This window comes from Ranitomeya imitator, chromosome 2, assembly GCF_032444005.1.
Source record: "Ranitomeya imitator isolate aRanImi1 chromosome 2, aRanImi1.pri, whole genome shotgun sequence".
Lineage (NCBI taxonomy): Eukaryota > Metazoa > Chordata > Amphibia > Anura > Dendrobatidae > Ranitomeya > Ranitomeya imitator.
In genome coordinates this window covers 796,488,973-796,504,953 of record NC_091283.1, presented here as the reverse complement: position 1 = coordinate 796,504,953, position 15,981 = coordinate 796,488,973, and the positions used below count along the sequence as shown (strand labels likewise).

Sequence of the window (15,981 nt, the reverse complement as noted above, 5' to 3'; positions counted from 1 at the left end):
GGGGTCTCATCCATGGAACATCTTCTCTACGGTTTGCCAACTCCATCTTGGGTCCTCTCATCTCCTGCATGGTTTTAGCCATTGAAGCAACAACATCAGTTAAAGAGTCAAGCTTTTGTTGAAAAGCCTCATTAGTACTGGGCCCCAGGGGCTTAGCAATGGCCCCGGACATAGCTGATGTCACTGGTACTCCATGTTGTTGAGGAGCCTCTGCCATGAGTTGCGCAGGCTCCTGATCCCGAGGTGCCTCTGCCAGCTGGAGACGTATAACGCTCTCCTTTAATTGGGCAAATGTCAATTCAGGGTTCTTAAAAACAAGCATGCTCACATGCCCCCGGTGAGAAGGGGTGTAGAGTCCCTCAATAAATTGATCTCTTAGCAGTTTATCCGCTCCGGTATTAAAAATGGGTTCAGCCAGTGTAAGTGATTTAAGGGCTTCCTGCAGGTTTAAGGCAAAGTCTCTCACGCCCTCATTAACTTTTTGTTTGCAATTAAAGAATCGTACTTTAGCTTTGCTGCTGGCAGTGGTTTCAAATGTAGCTTTTAATCCAGCAAATATACGTTCAACAGTGCCTTTTAGATCAGCTGCCCATGCTGTGACTTCTCGCTTAGCATGGCCACTTAACTGCATCATCAGGAGACTAACACGCTGAACTTCACCCACGGGGAATATGTCAAAATGGGCCAGCATCTTTTCTCTGAAATCGTCAAGGGTATTAGGCTCACCTTCATACATTGGAAGCCATGGGCCACCCGGGGTATATGGCATCAGCACCGGCATGATGGGCGCCACTCCTTGCACCGCTGCGCTACCGGACTCTCTATCGACACTCTGTCTTTCAGCTGCATTAGCGTCGCCGGGTGCTGCGGCGTCTCCGTGCTGCGACATACTGTGCCCCCTTAGTTAATCCGGACCCGTCCGGTCCTCCGCTTCCATCGGGATAGTGTAGATTCGTTCCGCTGTGCAGCAGGATCGATTTTCCCCTTGCTCTGACGTCAGAGCGCTCAGCTTGGTGCCGCCCACAATGACACGCCCCCTGCTGCTCCCACCCACCGCGCTCTGTAATGGCGGATTCTGAAGTTTTTCAGTTAGACTGGGGCTCAGGTAATGGCGTAGCTCAATTAACAGTCTCGTGCCTAACGGTTATGAAGTGATTACCTCAGGGGATGGCGGCCATCTTTACTCCATTATAACCAATGGGGAAAAGTAACTTTCAATAGTTTTCAATGGGGAATGGATTTTTCTTTAATAAAGTCAATTTTCAAGATTTTTCATCCAAGTTTTCACAGTTTTGGGCTCCAATCACGGCACACAATACCCGGTATACGGGCTGGCTAGATCCTGTTCGTGACGCCAATTGTGACGCCCAGGAGACCGGGGTACCCAGCACCGGACCAATGGAGTCTGTCTCTTGAGGGGGATGTCACGGGTGGCTCGACCCGGTGCTGTGGCCTCAGGCAATGCACAGTGTAAGGGTATCGTGAGGGAACAGGCACTTACTTGATCAGCAGCAGGTTCTCCCAGCGGTGATGATCCCGATCCTGGATATTGGCTATTGTCCAAATGAAAGACTGAGGCACTGAAACGTTTAACCAGTTTACTTCAATATAAAAGGATTTACAACCTGTCCTGTCACCGGAGTCTGTATGGGAACTCTGAGTTACTTTGACCCTGCCGGGGTCTTCGCCTCTTATTGTACGCAATTTCTGTGTGGCCCTGCTGCTGTATGTGAACTGGCTGCCGGCCCAATCTGTCCCCTCCGGGTCCTGGTTCGACGGGCAACCCGAGTCCTTTTATCGGCTTACCCCCTCCGGGAGTACCGCTGAACTCTGTGTCTGTTGCTGCGTCCGACCCTAGTGAAGCTGATATCACCTCACGTTTTTCCGGTTGCTGTATTATATATAATGAATACAGCCACGGATCCGGTATCCGTCTTTGCACCTGTTCTGGGTAGTGATTAATGCTACCCGGTTCTCACAATGTCCTTTTTCTCTATCCCTCTTCTCCTCAGGCCGGTGATTTAGGCCTGGAAACCGTCATAGGGCTGTTAGAAATTCAGCTGTATGACCTCTCACTATCAGCTCCTTGGCCCAACTGCCAAACTGCCAGTTCTTCTCTCAGACCAGAATGGATCAAGGGGAGTCTCTGGAGCTCCCCCTTCTGGCCGGAGGTGGCAGTGCAGTTTTGCTATCTTAGTATTTGTATTTATTGTCAGTAACTATTTTTGTGGCAAATACCTCTAGGGGTGCCACAAGAGCATGTCCTATTCTCATCCATTGTATGGAGCAGACTCGGCCAAGTCTATGGGGAACGGTATAAAAAGAATGAAAGACAGAAGACATCCTGTGCACTTCACGGCTCTTCTATTTTTTACTGATCCAATACTTGGAGTCAATGGATAATTTAAAGTTCAGGTACTCAAAAAAAATAAAAAATTAACAGATGAAAAATGGTGAATTTCACACACTCAGTGGCCCCTACTACTACGTCTGGGTGTCTGCCTCCGAACGCTCCCAAAAACGATGCAAGGCAGAGGGTACGTTCACTCTGCGGGAATCATTATAGTCTATGGCCCTTTCGGCGCATACGTCCAAATTTTGCAAATTGCAGGGCGCGTGTATTAAACGCTATGGGAAAGCCCCCTTTTAAAGAGGTTATGTTCACACTTGGCAGATATGCTGCATAACTTGTCTCTGCAGCATGGGTTTGACACCGGAAGCTGCAGGTTTTCACCATGAATTTCACTTTTTGCAATGCATAGTGTGAAATTCATACAAACATCTAGTGGATGCTTTCCTGAAACGGAAAGTACTTGCAAGCAGCATAATACAAAGAATAGCAGGTTTACCCAGAATCCTTTGCAGTAGGCGGAGCTATGCAAATCATCTCTTTCCACCCCTGTCTAATCCACAGCGCTTGGAACCGCCAAGCGTGCAATGCTGCGGATTAGTTTCTAAATTTACACAGCCAACCAATTCCTACCTGTGGACACGTGTTTCGGGCTTTAGGCCCTCATCAGCACAGGGCTGGAATTGGTTGGCTGTATGGAGTGGGGCTCGGTGAGCAAGCGATACATACATGCTAGCCACCTTAGGGAGAGACCCAAGTTGGGCTAAATGTAGCGGGACGAAAGAGACCGAAAAGCCCTCTACTTAAAGGAAATACATAGTGGATGCTTTCCTGAAACGGAAAGTACTTGCAAGCAGCATAATACAAAGAATAGCAGGTTTACCCAGAATCCTTTGCAGTAGGCAGAGCTATGCAAATCATCTCTTTCCACCCCTGTCTAATCCACAGCGCTTGGAACCGCCAAGCGTGCAATGCTGCGGATTAGTTTCTAAATTTACACAGCCAACCAATTCCTACCTGTGGACACGTGTTTCGGGCTTTAGGCCCTCATCAGCACAGGGCTGGAATTGGTTGGCTGTATGGAGTGGGGCTCGGTGAGCAAGCGATACATACATGCTAGCCACCTTAGGGAGAGACCCAAGTTGGGCTAAATGTAGCGGGACGAAAGAGACCGAAAAGCCCTCTACTTAAAGGAAATACATAGTGGATGCTTTCCTGAAACGGAAAGTACTTGCAAGCAGCATAATACAAAGAATAGCAGGTTTACCCAGAATCCTTTGCAGTAGGCGGAGCTATGCAAATCATCTCTTTCCACCCCTGTCTAATCCACAGCGCTTGGAACCGCCAAGCGTGCAATGCTGCGGATTAGTTTCTAAATTTACACAGCCAACCAATTCCTACCTGTGGACACGTGTTTCGGGCTTTAGGCCCTCATCAGCACAGGGCTGGAATTGGTTGGCTGTATGGAGTGGGGCTCGGTGAGCAAGCGATACATACATGCTAGCCACCTTAGGGAGAGACCCAAGTTGGGCTAAATGTAGCGGGACGAAAGAGACCGAAAAGCCCTCTACTTAAAGGAAATACATAGTGGATGCTTTCCTGAAACGGAAAGTACTTGCAAGCAGCATAATACAAAGAATAGCAGGTTTACCCAGAATCCTTTGCAGTAGGCGGAGCTATGCAAATCATCTCTTTCCACCCCTGTCTAATCCACATTTGCATAGCTCCGCCTACTGCAAAGGATTCTGGGTAAACCTGCTATTCTTTGTATTATGCTGCTTGCAAGTACTTTGCAATACCCTGTCATTACTCCTGTGTGACCGCACACACATTCACCTTGTATGACCCCAGTCCAGGATTAGGCTCCTCACCTAACTGGCATCTATCCTGTGGAAATCTGTTAATTCAGTGAAGCCGATTTTCTAAGAAATTGGATGCAGGAGCCAAAAACGAGAACTACTTATGAGGAGGTGATGGTTTGTGGTTTTGAGACCAGACGCAGGGATTGTCTCTTGCACCACTTGATGTCACAGTATTGCACACGGTTACAGGACAGATACAGTACAGACCAAAAGTTTGGACACACCATCTTTAAATGAGAAGGTGTGTCCAAACTTTTGGTCTGTACTGTATATTCAGTAAGTAATGTGGATATTTTACTTCCTTATCTGTCCTGAACCCTATTGTGTTAATCTAACTTTTAATATATAATCATATAAAAAGAGGGGAACACAATAATCAAACAATACCACAGAAAAGGTGCTAAAAAAAAAACCCCAATGCAGATAATAAAATGATTTGGTTTCACCCCTTCGATGTCCTGGAGTAGGTTGTAATTGGGAGACTGAGAGATAAGAGTATGCTATATAAGCTGCCCTGTCGTGCCCCTTGTAGGTCTCCCATCCTCAAAAGGACAGTCCCCAAATGTGGTCCTGTCCTAGAGAATGTCCCTCCCGACGCGTTTCATTTAGGCTGCCTATTTTATCCTGCTAGGGCATTGTCATCTGACTGGTCTTGGTTAGGCTATTTCCTCATGGTAAGTGATTTATTTTTTATTTTTTATGTTCAGGCTGTCTATTTAACCCGGTATTCTTGTAATACCAAGTTATCACCTACTTACAGGAAATTTCATAAACACTAGGAAAATGGGGTCAGATACCAAGATATCCACCTCTGATTGAATGAATCAGCAGCCACTACATTAAAAGCCATTAGGACTGACAGATAGCCGCTTACACCGCTCGGATATCCCAGCAAGTCCTATAGCATATCCGCTGAGCCATATTATCTGCTATGGGCATATCGAGATGAGGGTAAGCAGCTTGTAGCATTATGTGTCACAGGGAAATAGAAAAATCTGACAAGTAACATTTTAATGTGCTACACTAGTTTCACATAGCAGGAGACATCAGAGGACAATAGTTAGAAACTAGTGGTGGACAAAATACTGTAGAGCAGTCTGATTTGATCATTGGAGAAATTTGTCCTGCACAAGCAATTTATTAATGTTTATTTCCGCCAGGGCAGATGTTGGCAGATGCCAAAGCCAAGAATCTGGGAGGCACTGCTGTGTCTGGAGGCACCAATATGTAAGGGTGCACTGCTGTGTCAGGACTCAGGAGGCACCAATATGTCAGGAGGCACTGCTGTGTCAGGACTCAGGAGGCACCAATATGTCAGGAGGCACTGCTGTGTCTAGAAGCACTGCTGTGTCTGGAGGCATCAATATGTCAGGGTGCACTGCTGTGTCAGGAGGTATTGATATGTATGGAGGCACTGCTGTGTCAGGAGGTATTGATATGTATGGAGGCACTGCATTGTCAGGAGGCACTGCTGAGTCAGGAGGTATTTATATGTATGGAGGCACTGCTGTGTCAGGAGGTATTGATATGTATGGAGGCACTGCATTGTCAGGAGGCACTGCTGTGTCAGGAGGTATTGATATGTATGGAGGCACTGCTGTGTCAGGAGGTATTGATATGTATGGAGGCACTGCTGTGTCAGGAGGTATTGATATGTATGGAGACACTGCATTGTCAGGAGGCACTGCTGAGTCAGGAGGTATTTATATGTATGGAGGCACTGCTGTGTCAGGAGGTATTGATATGTATGGAGGCACTGCATTGTCAGGAGGCACTGCTGTGTCAGGAGGTATTGATATGTATGGAGGCACTGCTGTGTCAGGAGGTATTGATATGTATGGAGGCACTGCATTGTCAGGAGGCACTGCTGAGTCAGGAGGTATTTATATGTATGGAGGCACTGCTGTGTCAGGAGGTATTGATATGTATGGAGGCACTGCATTGTCAGGAGGCACTGCTGAGTCAGGAGGTATTTATATGTATGGAGGCACTGCAGTGTCAGGAGGTATTGATATGTATGGAGGCACTGCTGAGTCAGGAGGTACTGCTACATCAGGAGGCACTGCTGTCATGAGTAAGGCTACTTTCACACTTCCATCTTTATAAAGACGTTGCAATGCGTTGTTTTGTGCAAAAAACGCATCCTGCAAAGTTGCCCGCAGGATGCGTTTTTTGCACATAGACTTGTATTACCGACGCATCGCGACATATGGACACACGTTCCATACGTCGTGCACTGGATGCTTCGGTAATTGGCAGACCATCGTCACAAAAAAATTCAATGTAAGGTTTTTTTTTGCGACGTGTCTGCCATTTTTGACCGCGCATGCGCAGACGAAACTCCGCCCCCTCATCCCCGGAACTCATAATGGGCAGCGGATGTGTCTGAAAACTGCATCCGCTGCCCACGTTGTGCACTATTTTGCACAACGTCCATCGGTAAGTCGAGCCAACGGTTTGTGACGGCCCCGTACTGAGGGAAGTGTGAAAGTAGCCTAACACTGTTGGTATTGCCCATAGTCATAAGACTAGTAGCAGTACATGAGCAGGATCTGCTGATAAAAATCTAACATCCTTGAACAGCCGTAGGGAATTTTCAACGTTTTCGATAGATGGGGATTTGGAAGTGGATCATCTTCAAAATCCACATAAATTATATTACAGTTAAGTTCTCCGCGTTCTCCTTCCTTCCTTCCCCTTTCCCTCCCTGTTGTTAGTGAATCCTTAATAACCCTTTTCCCCTTTATCCCCCTACCGTCTTCGTCTTTGTTAAATTTAAAAAATTTCAATAAAAACTTTGGAAAAACAAAATTCACATAAAAAATCTATGGGTGAACACACTCTAAAGGTACTGTATTCTTAGATGTTATAGTTGAGGTGTAGCTATAACCAGGTGTGAAGGAGATTTTGCCATGGTTTTCTGTATGGTTGCACAAACTCTGGAAGGAAGGGAAAAACACTTAATTTTAAAAAGACCAATGTCACGATCAACAAGGTTAAGACCAGCGGGCGACACAACTTATACCTACAACGGGATGGAATAGAATGAGGAAGGCCCTAATCATAGGGAACGAGAGATGGGGGCACCTCCTGAGCTCCAACCTGAGCCTGTCCCTAAACTCCTCTAACGCCCTAGGCGGGTCCTTCCCCCCCCCCCACAGCCGTCACATGCCTAGTCACTGATTGTCACCTCACTAATCCCTGGCTAGTGCACTGGCTAGCAAGGACACTATCCTCACCACTGCAAATGATGAACAACACAGGGAGAATGACAAACACAAGACAGACAGCTAAAGGGGAACTTATACTTAACCCCTTTCTGACCTCGGACGGGATAGTACGTCCGAGGTCAGATCCCCTGTTTTGATGAAGGGCTCCGCGGTGAGCCCGCATCAAAGCCGGGACATGTCAGCTGTTTTGAACAGCTGACATGTGCCCGTAATAGGCGCGGGCAGAATCGCGATCTGCCCGCACCTATTAACTAGTTAAATGCCGCTGTCAAATGCAGACAGCAGCATTTAACTACCGCTTCCGGCCGGAAATGATGGCATCGCCGACCCCCGTCACATGATCGGAGGTCGGCGATGCGTCAGGATGGTAACCATAGAGGTCCTAGAGACCTCTATGGTTACTGATCACCGGTGGCTGTGAGCGCCACCCTGTGGTCGGCGCTCACAGCACACCTCCATTTCTGCTACATAGCAGCGATCAGCAGATCGCTGCTATGTAGCAGAGGCGATCGAGTTGTGCCTGCTTCTAGCCTCCCATGGAGGCTATTGAAGCATGGCAAAAGTGAAAAAAAAAAGTGAAAAAAAGTGAAAAAAATAAAAAAAATATAAAAGTTTAAATCACCCCCCTTTCGCCCCAATCAAAATAAATCAATAAAAAAAAAAATCAAATCTACACATATTTGGTATCACCGCGCTCAGAACCGCCCGATCTATCAATTAAAAAAATGCATTAACCTGATCGCTAAACGGCGTAGCGAGAAAAAAATCCGAAACGCCAGAATTACGTTTTTTAGGTCGCCGCGACATTGCATTAAAATGCAATAACGGGCGATCAAAAGAACGTATCTGCACCAAAATGCTGTAATTAAAAACGTCATCTCGGCACGCAAAAAATAAGCCCTCAACCGACCCCAGATCACGAAAAATGGAGACGCTTCGAGTATCGGAAAATGGCGCAATTTTTTTTTTTTTTTTTAGCAAAGTTTGGAATTTTTTTTCACCACTTAGGTAAAAAATAACCTAGCTATGTTAGGTGTCTATGAACTCGTACTGACCTGGAGAATCATAATGGCAGGTCAGTTTTAGCATTTAGTGAACGTAGCAAAAAAGCCAAACAAAAAACAAGTGTGGGATTGCACTTTTTTTGCAATTTCACCACACTTGGAATTTTTTTCCCGTTTTCTAGTAGTCGTTCAAAAGTACAACTCGTCCCGCAAAAAATAAGCCCTCACATGACCATATTGATGGAAAAATAAAAAAAGTTATGGCTCTGGGAAGGAGGGGAGCGAAAAACGAACACGGAAAAACGAAAAATCCCAAGGTCATGAAGGGGTTAACTATCTCTGCTGCAAAGCACCACACAGCAGAGGGTAGGCACCATGACCACGAACTCAACGAAAACAGCAGATTCACTACTGCAACCAGAGAGCTTCTTACTCCAGGCTTGGTCAACATAGATTACTATATCACTGACATGTCAAGCTGTTGCATCAGTTGACAATTTAAAGGATGGTGGGAATGGTCACCACCCACATCAGCTGACCAGCAATACAGCAGCTGCCTGCAAGAAATCTGACATTTAACCCTTGCTGGCCTGAAAGGAAAAAACTACATTTAAAATTATAGCGGAACCAGAGATGCAACAAATCCAAAAATGACTCGTGACAGCCAAATTCCCCAGGTTGAAGGTTGTGCCTAATGTTGGATGATGATGAATGATACAAATGATAAAATATTTACATCAATATTGGTCAATAAGACTGCAAAATGTATTCCTATAGGTAACAAGCATGAACGATAAGGTTCTTATAAGAAGAATTAAACCCCACTTGGCTTAAACCTATTGTTAGAAGGGCCGTTAAAAAGGAGATTTAGACTATATAAATATGAGGTGTCAGCTCTAGCCTTTAAAAACTGCAAAGAGCTGAATAGAACTTGTAGAAAAGTAATAGTCACAGTTGCACTGTTCGTGGAAGCCTGGCAGCTGTTATTAGAGCTTTCATGGACCAAGCCACTCTATTTACCAGATCCCAGGGGTTGCTCTGGCCTCACCTTTTAATCCCTGTACAGTGATCTGGACTACTTAGGGAACCCTGGGGCACGGGCTATGGAGTCAACTGCTGACTGGTGGAGCAAGGTGGCGGCAAAAAATGTCATCAAGCAGATTTGATACCATCAGTGCAGTGAGATCAGAAAGTAAGCTGGTGGTCAAAATATAAGCTGTAGTCTGAAGTCAGAAAATGGGATAAGTCAAAAACAGGAGCTAGCGCTATTGACCAAGTAAGCTGAGCTTATGGATTGGCTGTGGAGGTCAGAGGTTCAGAGGTTTAAATAACAAACAGCCCCACCGAGGCTCTAGTGAATGAGTACTCAAAACCAGACAAAAATTACCCCTGATTTAGAGGCACCAAAGGTCCAAGGAATAAAACAGGACTGTCGATGTCATGCGCCGCCTGCACTTAAGGTGTTTAGCTGCCTAATGACCGAATTGGAAACAAAGGCCGACAAGAAGCGGCACAGATGTTACAGTAATCAAATCAGCTGCAGTGCAAAATTAACAGCAAATGACTAAAAAAAGGAGATGAGGTTAAATTTTGCTAGACGTAAAGTTATACACCTGGACACTAAGCTGCAGACATCATATTTTCTAGGGGGAAGTAAAACTAGGAGAGTCACTTGTGGAGGAGGATCTGGGTGCACTTGTACATGACAGACTAAGTAACAGCATGTGAGGTCAATCAGCAGGACATTGCCATGTATTGAAAGAGACATGGACTCGCGGGACAGAGACATAATGCTACCACTATACAAAGTGTTAATGCCCTGGAGCTACAAAAAGGTACAAAGAAGAGCCACAAAACTGATAAGGGTCATGGAGAAACGGTGAAAAAAATAATATTTATTCTTGAGAAGAGACCTACAAGTAAATCAATGGCCAATACAAAAAATATGGCCAAAAACTGTTTCGCGTAAAATGGACTCAAAAGGCAAGAGAAGCATTCTGTCCATCTGAAGAAAAAAAAGATGAATCTCCACAGACGACAAGGCTTCTTACCATGAGAACTTCTGGTTTTAAAAAGAGTCTTAGATGCTTTTTTTTAATAGAGCAATATAACTTCTGTACGGTACAAGTATAAAATCCGTGTTCTGAATGTTGATCCAGGTGATCGATCCTTGGAATCAGGAGGGAAAAATGTGCTCCTTTAGGGCAGATTGGTTCATACATTATGGCTGTACCTATACTAATTCCCTTTATCATCTCCGATCCCTCATTTGAACCTGATGGACATGTGTCTTTTCCAACAAAACTAACTATGTAATTAAGTGACTACAATGCAATTTTTAATGCCAAAACCAGACGTAAATTTAAGGGAATCTGTTACCAGGTTTTTGCTACTTCATCTGAGAGCAGCATGATATAGGAGCAGAGACCCTGATTCCAGCAATCTGTCACTTACTGTGTTGCTTGCTGCAGTTTTGATAAAATCACGTATTATCTGCTGCAGATCTGCCAGTTCTCTGAATGCTGAGCTCTGTATAACCCGTCCCCATCACTGATTGTCAGTTCTGTGTGCACTGTGCATAGGCAGAATGCTGCCAATCAGTGGGGGGTTATACACAGTTGATGAATGTAGAGGACTACAAGGCAACAGTGAGTTGATTAAAACTATAGGAAGCAGCCCAGTAAGTGACACATCGCTGGACTCAGGGTCTCAGTCTCTACATTATGCTGCTCTCTGATTAGATAGCAAAAATCTGTTGACAGATTATTTTTTAAAAAAAGGTAAGTAGTGTATACCGTTTAGGGTAATGCAGGCCATTTCTCCAGACGCCCCCACCTTATAGACTCTTGGCTCGGTCAAGCATGGTTGTGTTATTTGTAGGAAAGGGGGGTGCGCCACTGTTAGACATTACTGGCATCGGCTTACCCTCAACCGGCCATTTCTTCTCCCATCCAGCATCAGCCATGGGAGAGAGAAAGTTGGGAAGAGAGAAAGTTGGGAGAGCGTCATTCACATTAGTTGGTTTGCTGGTCCGAACAAAATCATCAGGTTCAGCCAATGCACAATTAATGTATATGGCCGGCATACAACCATGCAATCCGGCTGCTGCACACATCAATAATGCCACCCACCCACCCACAATGACTGCACAATGTACCCACAAAATACCATTGGTGGTCAAGAAGGCTCATGTGAATGTACCCTTACAATACCAGGAGTATATGGGGGGAATAAAGCATATTATTCCTGGATGGAAGCTCCACCAGGATTTTTGCCGTGGGCAACACTAACACGGGCAGCTATAATTTTAGTTCATATTACTTATAATTGATTGCACACCTATATTAAATGATCTGCAGGTGACAAGGGTGCATAGAAATGACTGTATCATCGGCTTCATGACCTGGTAATATGGACATGAAGTTACAGGGTGTTGCCGTCTGCTGCGTCTTTGTTTCTCCGTGACTTTTGAATTTTTCTTCAAACAAATGGGCTAATTTCTCTGCACACACCGGTCACCATTGTGTACAGCAGATCCATGGAATCGGTCCGATATCAAACAGACTTAGTCAACATCCTTTACAGAACAGGATACCGTGAATTCTCCGTCTATTTACTGGGTCATAAGTCAACACAACGCGTCATTTGTAAGAACTCATATCCTCGTTATTTTCTCATTTACCACCATCTCCACCTTCTTTATGACATGTGAAGCCACATTGACAGGAAGGTGAAACAAAAGGGACAGACACAAAGCACAATACACATACTCATTACTGCACGATATAACGTGGATTCTCGGCGAGATTCATCTGCAGGATTCACCAGGTATGAGAACATCATACAAATCTGATAATAAATGGCCACATGCAGTTTTTGCTGATTATTTGACGTTACATGTATCCAGGTGCTGGTGAGGATTCAGCATTATAATTATGGAGAGACTAAAGTTTTGCTTGTTTATTTTTATTTCTAAATAATGTTTTTAAGGTCACCCATATTTTATTTTCGATCCATGGAGTCTTTTTTTCGTGGGATGACTTGTAGTTCTCCTTGGTACCAATTATTTTTACCACTTTTTTTCTATTTTGCTAGTTGCTACATTTTTATTTTCCATAGGCAGGGACTTGTACGACGTATTGAAATATATTATTATACCATTGTCTATTGTCAAATTTACTTGCTTGTCACGGGAGTATGTAGGAGTACCAACCTTTATTTTTTTATTAAAGGGGTTATCTTAAAATTGAAGGTCCACATTCATTCACAGAAAAAAGGGAATTTCCGAATTGCTTGGGTCTTATTACCGGGACCCCCAAGGGATCCCAATAAGGGGGATCTAGAAAACCCCATCTGAAAGGAGCAGTGGTCAGGTGCACATCTCCGCTTCATTCATTGTCTATAGGCCAGGTGAAAGCTGAGTACATCATTTTCCAATTTTGGCAGTCCCATGCAAAAGGTGCAGTGCCACAGTCAAACCATCCATAGGAAGCAAAGGAGAATTTACCTACATGACCACTGAGTGGTGGGAGTAGACATTGGGGTGCACCTGTGCAAGAACAATATACGGGCTCATCATAAGGCCTGTATATAGGGGTGGAGCTGCATATTCATCAGTGTAATGAGCGGTACCACGTGACCGCTCACACAGGACAAGCTGCGGTGCAGAGAGGAGTCATCGTGGGAGCTGGGTGAGTATTTTCATGCCAGCGGGCGGGCGCACAGGGGGTGGGAGGCGGGATGTGACTACGAACTTTATTTTAAACACAAAAAAAATTAAAAAACCCTGATTTTTCATTCCTTCTCTCTAGCGAACGCTGCTGGGGAGAAGGAATGAATGCCGGCTTCAGCACCACACGCAAGGGACAGCGCTTAACTCTAGCGCTGTCTCCTGCACGGTCCGTGTGGTCTTCAGTCGGCACACGGGCAGCACACAGCTGCCGCACGTGTGCCACACTGATGTGCCAAGTGAGCACACGGACATGCATAACTCCAGTACCGATTTTTCAGGTACCGGAATTATCTGCACGTATGAGACTGGCCTAATGCACAGTTCCACCGGCTTTGGAGATAGAAGTGGCTCCCTTACCTCTTGGGCCCCTGGGATCACTATTTTGGATGTCCCTGAATTAACCCTCTTCTCAGATCCTGAACATGTTGAGCACACGTGCTGATAGACACGGTTGTCCTGTGCCGTCCATGCTAGGATCATCACTGAAGACAGTGGTGGCCGTAGTCATGTGGATTCATGGCAAATTATGACGGTGACCTCCGAAGCTACGGTGTTGGTGGATTTAAAAGACGGGCAATTTTCTTTTTCATCTTATTTCCTTCTGTTGGCCTCATTGAGTAACACTGATCCAGAATACTAGTAATGGATGGACGTATCAGGTGCGCATTCATTGTGTTAGGTCACAGTGCAGACTACTGTTTTCTCCCCATCTGAGAAAATCTGTCTGATTATGCTATTCACCCTGATCAGAGTGACATCTGATTTTCTTGGAGGTGGAGTGAAATAAAACTTTCTTAACCTTCTCCATTCTGTCAGTCTGTGAAAAACAGGCCATGTTCAGACGTTATCCAAGTGCGGTCGGATTTGTTTCATGGACCCATAGACGTGAATGGGTGAGGCCCATCTGACTTCCCGAGGCAAATCCGGCATGCTGCGATTCAGGTGTACGGCCGTATACGTAATCAGGAGGAGATGCGGCTGATCTCTTACTTCCTCTTGATGGTCAATTTGTCCTTAGGCGGGGACCATGCCGCCAGCGCTGATGGGACCTGAGCCCCAGGAACGCGAGTGCTTACACTGCCAACACAGCGCCTTTATGAGAGGGGTTGAGAGTCTGAGTAGTGGACAACCCCTTTAAGTTACACCCCTGTTCATCAGCGATCCGGATGAAGTAGATGCACTGTAGTGTGGTTACGGTCTGAGGTCCATAATGTCCACAGTCCTGAGCATGGACCCCAGACTTACACCATGCACTGGCCTTTCTGAGCTCAGCCTTTGGGACCCCGATCGGATGTCCAACCACCTCTTTACAGGTACAGGTCATTATGCGTACATCTATGGTGGGCACTAGTGGGGCCACATGTGCAGGGCAGTATTAGGCCGGGTGCACACGGTCAGCATCAGGCAGCGCTTTGGACACAGCTCCATCCACAGTGCTGCCGGCTTCTGAACGCAGGTAATTCTGCATGTATTCATTGAACCGTGCAGAATCACTGGACCCAATACATTGTATGGGTGAGATTTCTCTTCCGGAGATTCGTGTCTCTGCAAGATATACATGCTGCGGTCTGGAAAGACGCTCTGCATGTGCGTATACGCAGGGAAGCCTGGAGGTGTCTGTGCACACAGTGGAGATGGGATTTCTTGAAATCCATCCTCTATGCTGTAATATCTGGACACTGCGGGTTGGACGCTGAGGATGTACACAGAATCCAACCGGCAGCGTTTACTGACCGTGGGAACGTACCCTTACGCCATTGCATGATACAAGTAATGAAGCCCAAGCCACAAACTGAGCAGACTGCACTTCATATAAGCAATAATAACAGTGAGCATCGGCCACATCAGTCTGCAGGAAGCCAAACCGGCCCCAATAACCGCAGCATGTGAGCAGCACAGAGGAGGCGGCAGCTGTCATGTCCGCAGCCTCACAGCGCAGCGCCCCCTGCCGCACGCTCCGGGCAGGAACAGCTCTGATCGATTCCATCGGGGCTCAGGTCTCTGCTGCTGCACGAAGACGGAAATGAGAAAACATCCGGCGGCCGGAGATGGAGCCGAGCGGGGGAGGAGAGAGCTGTCTGCGGAACAGGAGGAGAGCTGCCGGGCTCAGCCTGTACCTGGAGCGCCCCGTCCTCCACACCGCCGGGTGGGTATGTCACTGTGTGTCAGTATCTGTCACCTGTAGGGATCACATATCTGTCACCTGTAGGGATCACATATCTGCCACCTGTAGGGATCACATATCTGCCACCTGTAGGGATCACATATCTGCCACCTGTAGTGATCACATATCTGCCACCTGTAGGGATCACATATCTGCCACCTGTAGGGATCACATATCTGTCACCTGTAGGGATCACATATCTGCCACCTGTAGTGATCACATATCTGCCACCTGTAGGAATCACATATCTGTCACCTGTAGGGATCACATATCTGTCACCTGTAGGGATCACATATCTGCCACCTGTAGGGATCACATATCTGCCACCTGTAGGGATCACATATCTGCCACCTGTAGTGATCACATATCTGCCACCTGTAGGGATCACATATCTGCCACCTGTAGGAATCACATATCTGTCACCTGTAGGGATCACATATCTGTCACCTGTAGGGATCACATATCTGTCACCTGTAGGGATCACATATCTGTCACCTGTAGGGATCACATATCTGCCACCTGTAGGGATCACATATCTGCCACCTGTAGGGATCACATATCTGTCACCTGTAGGGAATCACATATCTGTCACCTGTAGGAATCACATATCTGCCACCTGTAGGGATCACATATCTGTCA

The 15,981-nt window shown here is 46.1% G+C and overlaps 1 protein-coding gene across 3 annotated transcripts in view; it reads left to right on the top strand.

Annotated features, from left to right (window-relative positions):
• The first annotated feature begins 12,202 nt into the window (after nucleotides 1-12,202).
• Nucleotides 12,203-15,981, top strand: part of MFSD13A (major facilitator superfamily domain containing 13A) — a 31,472-nt gene continuing 27,693 nt past the window's right edge. The window contains exon 1 of one of the 3 annotated variants that reach the window (XM_069753725.1): nucleotides 12,203-12,274. The gene's annotated coding sequence lies outside the window, so the exon portion shown is untranslated. Of the gene's footprint in view, nucleotides 12,275-15,181; nucleotides 15,329-15,981 lie in introns of those variants that run through there. The other 2 variants (XM_069753723.1, XM_069753724.1) reach the window with 2 other exon arrangements.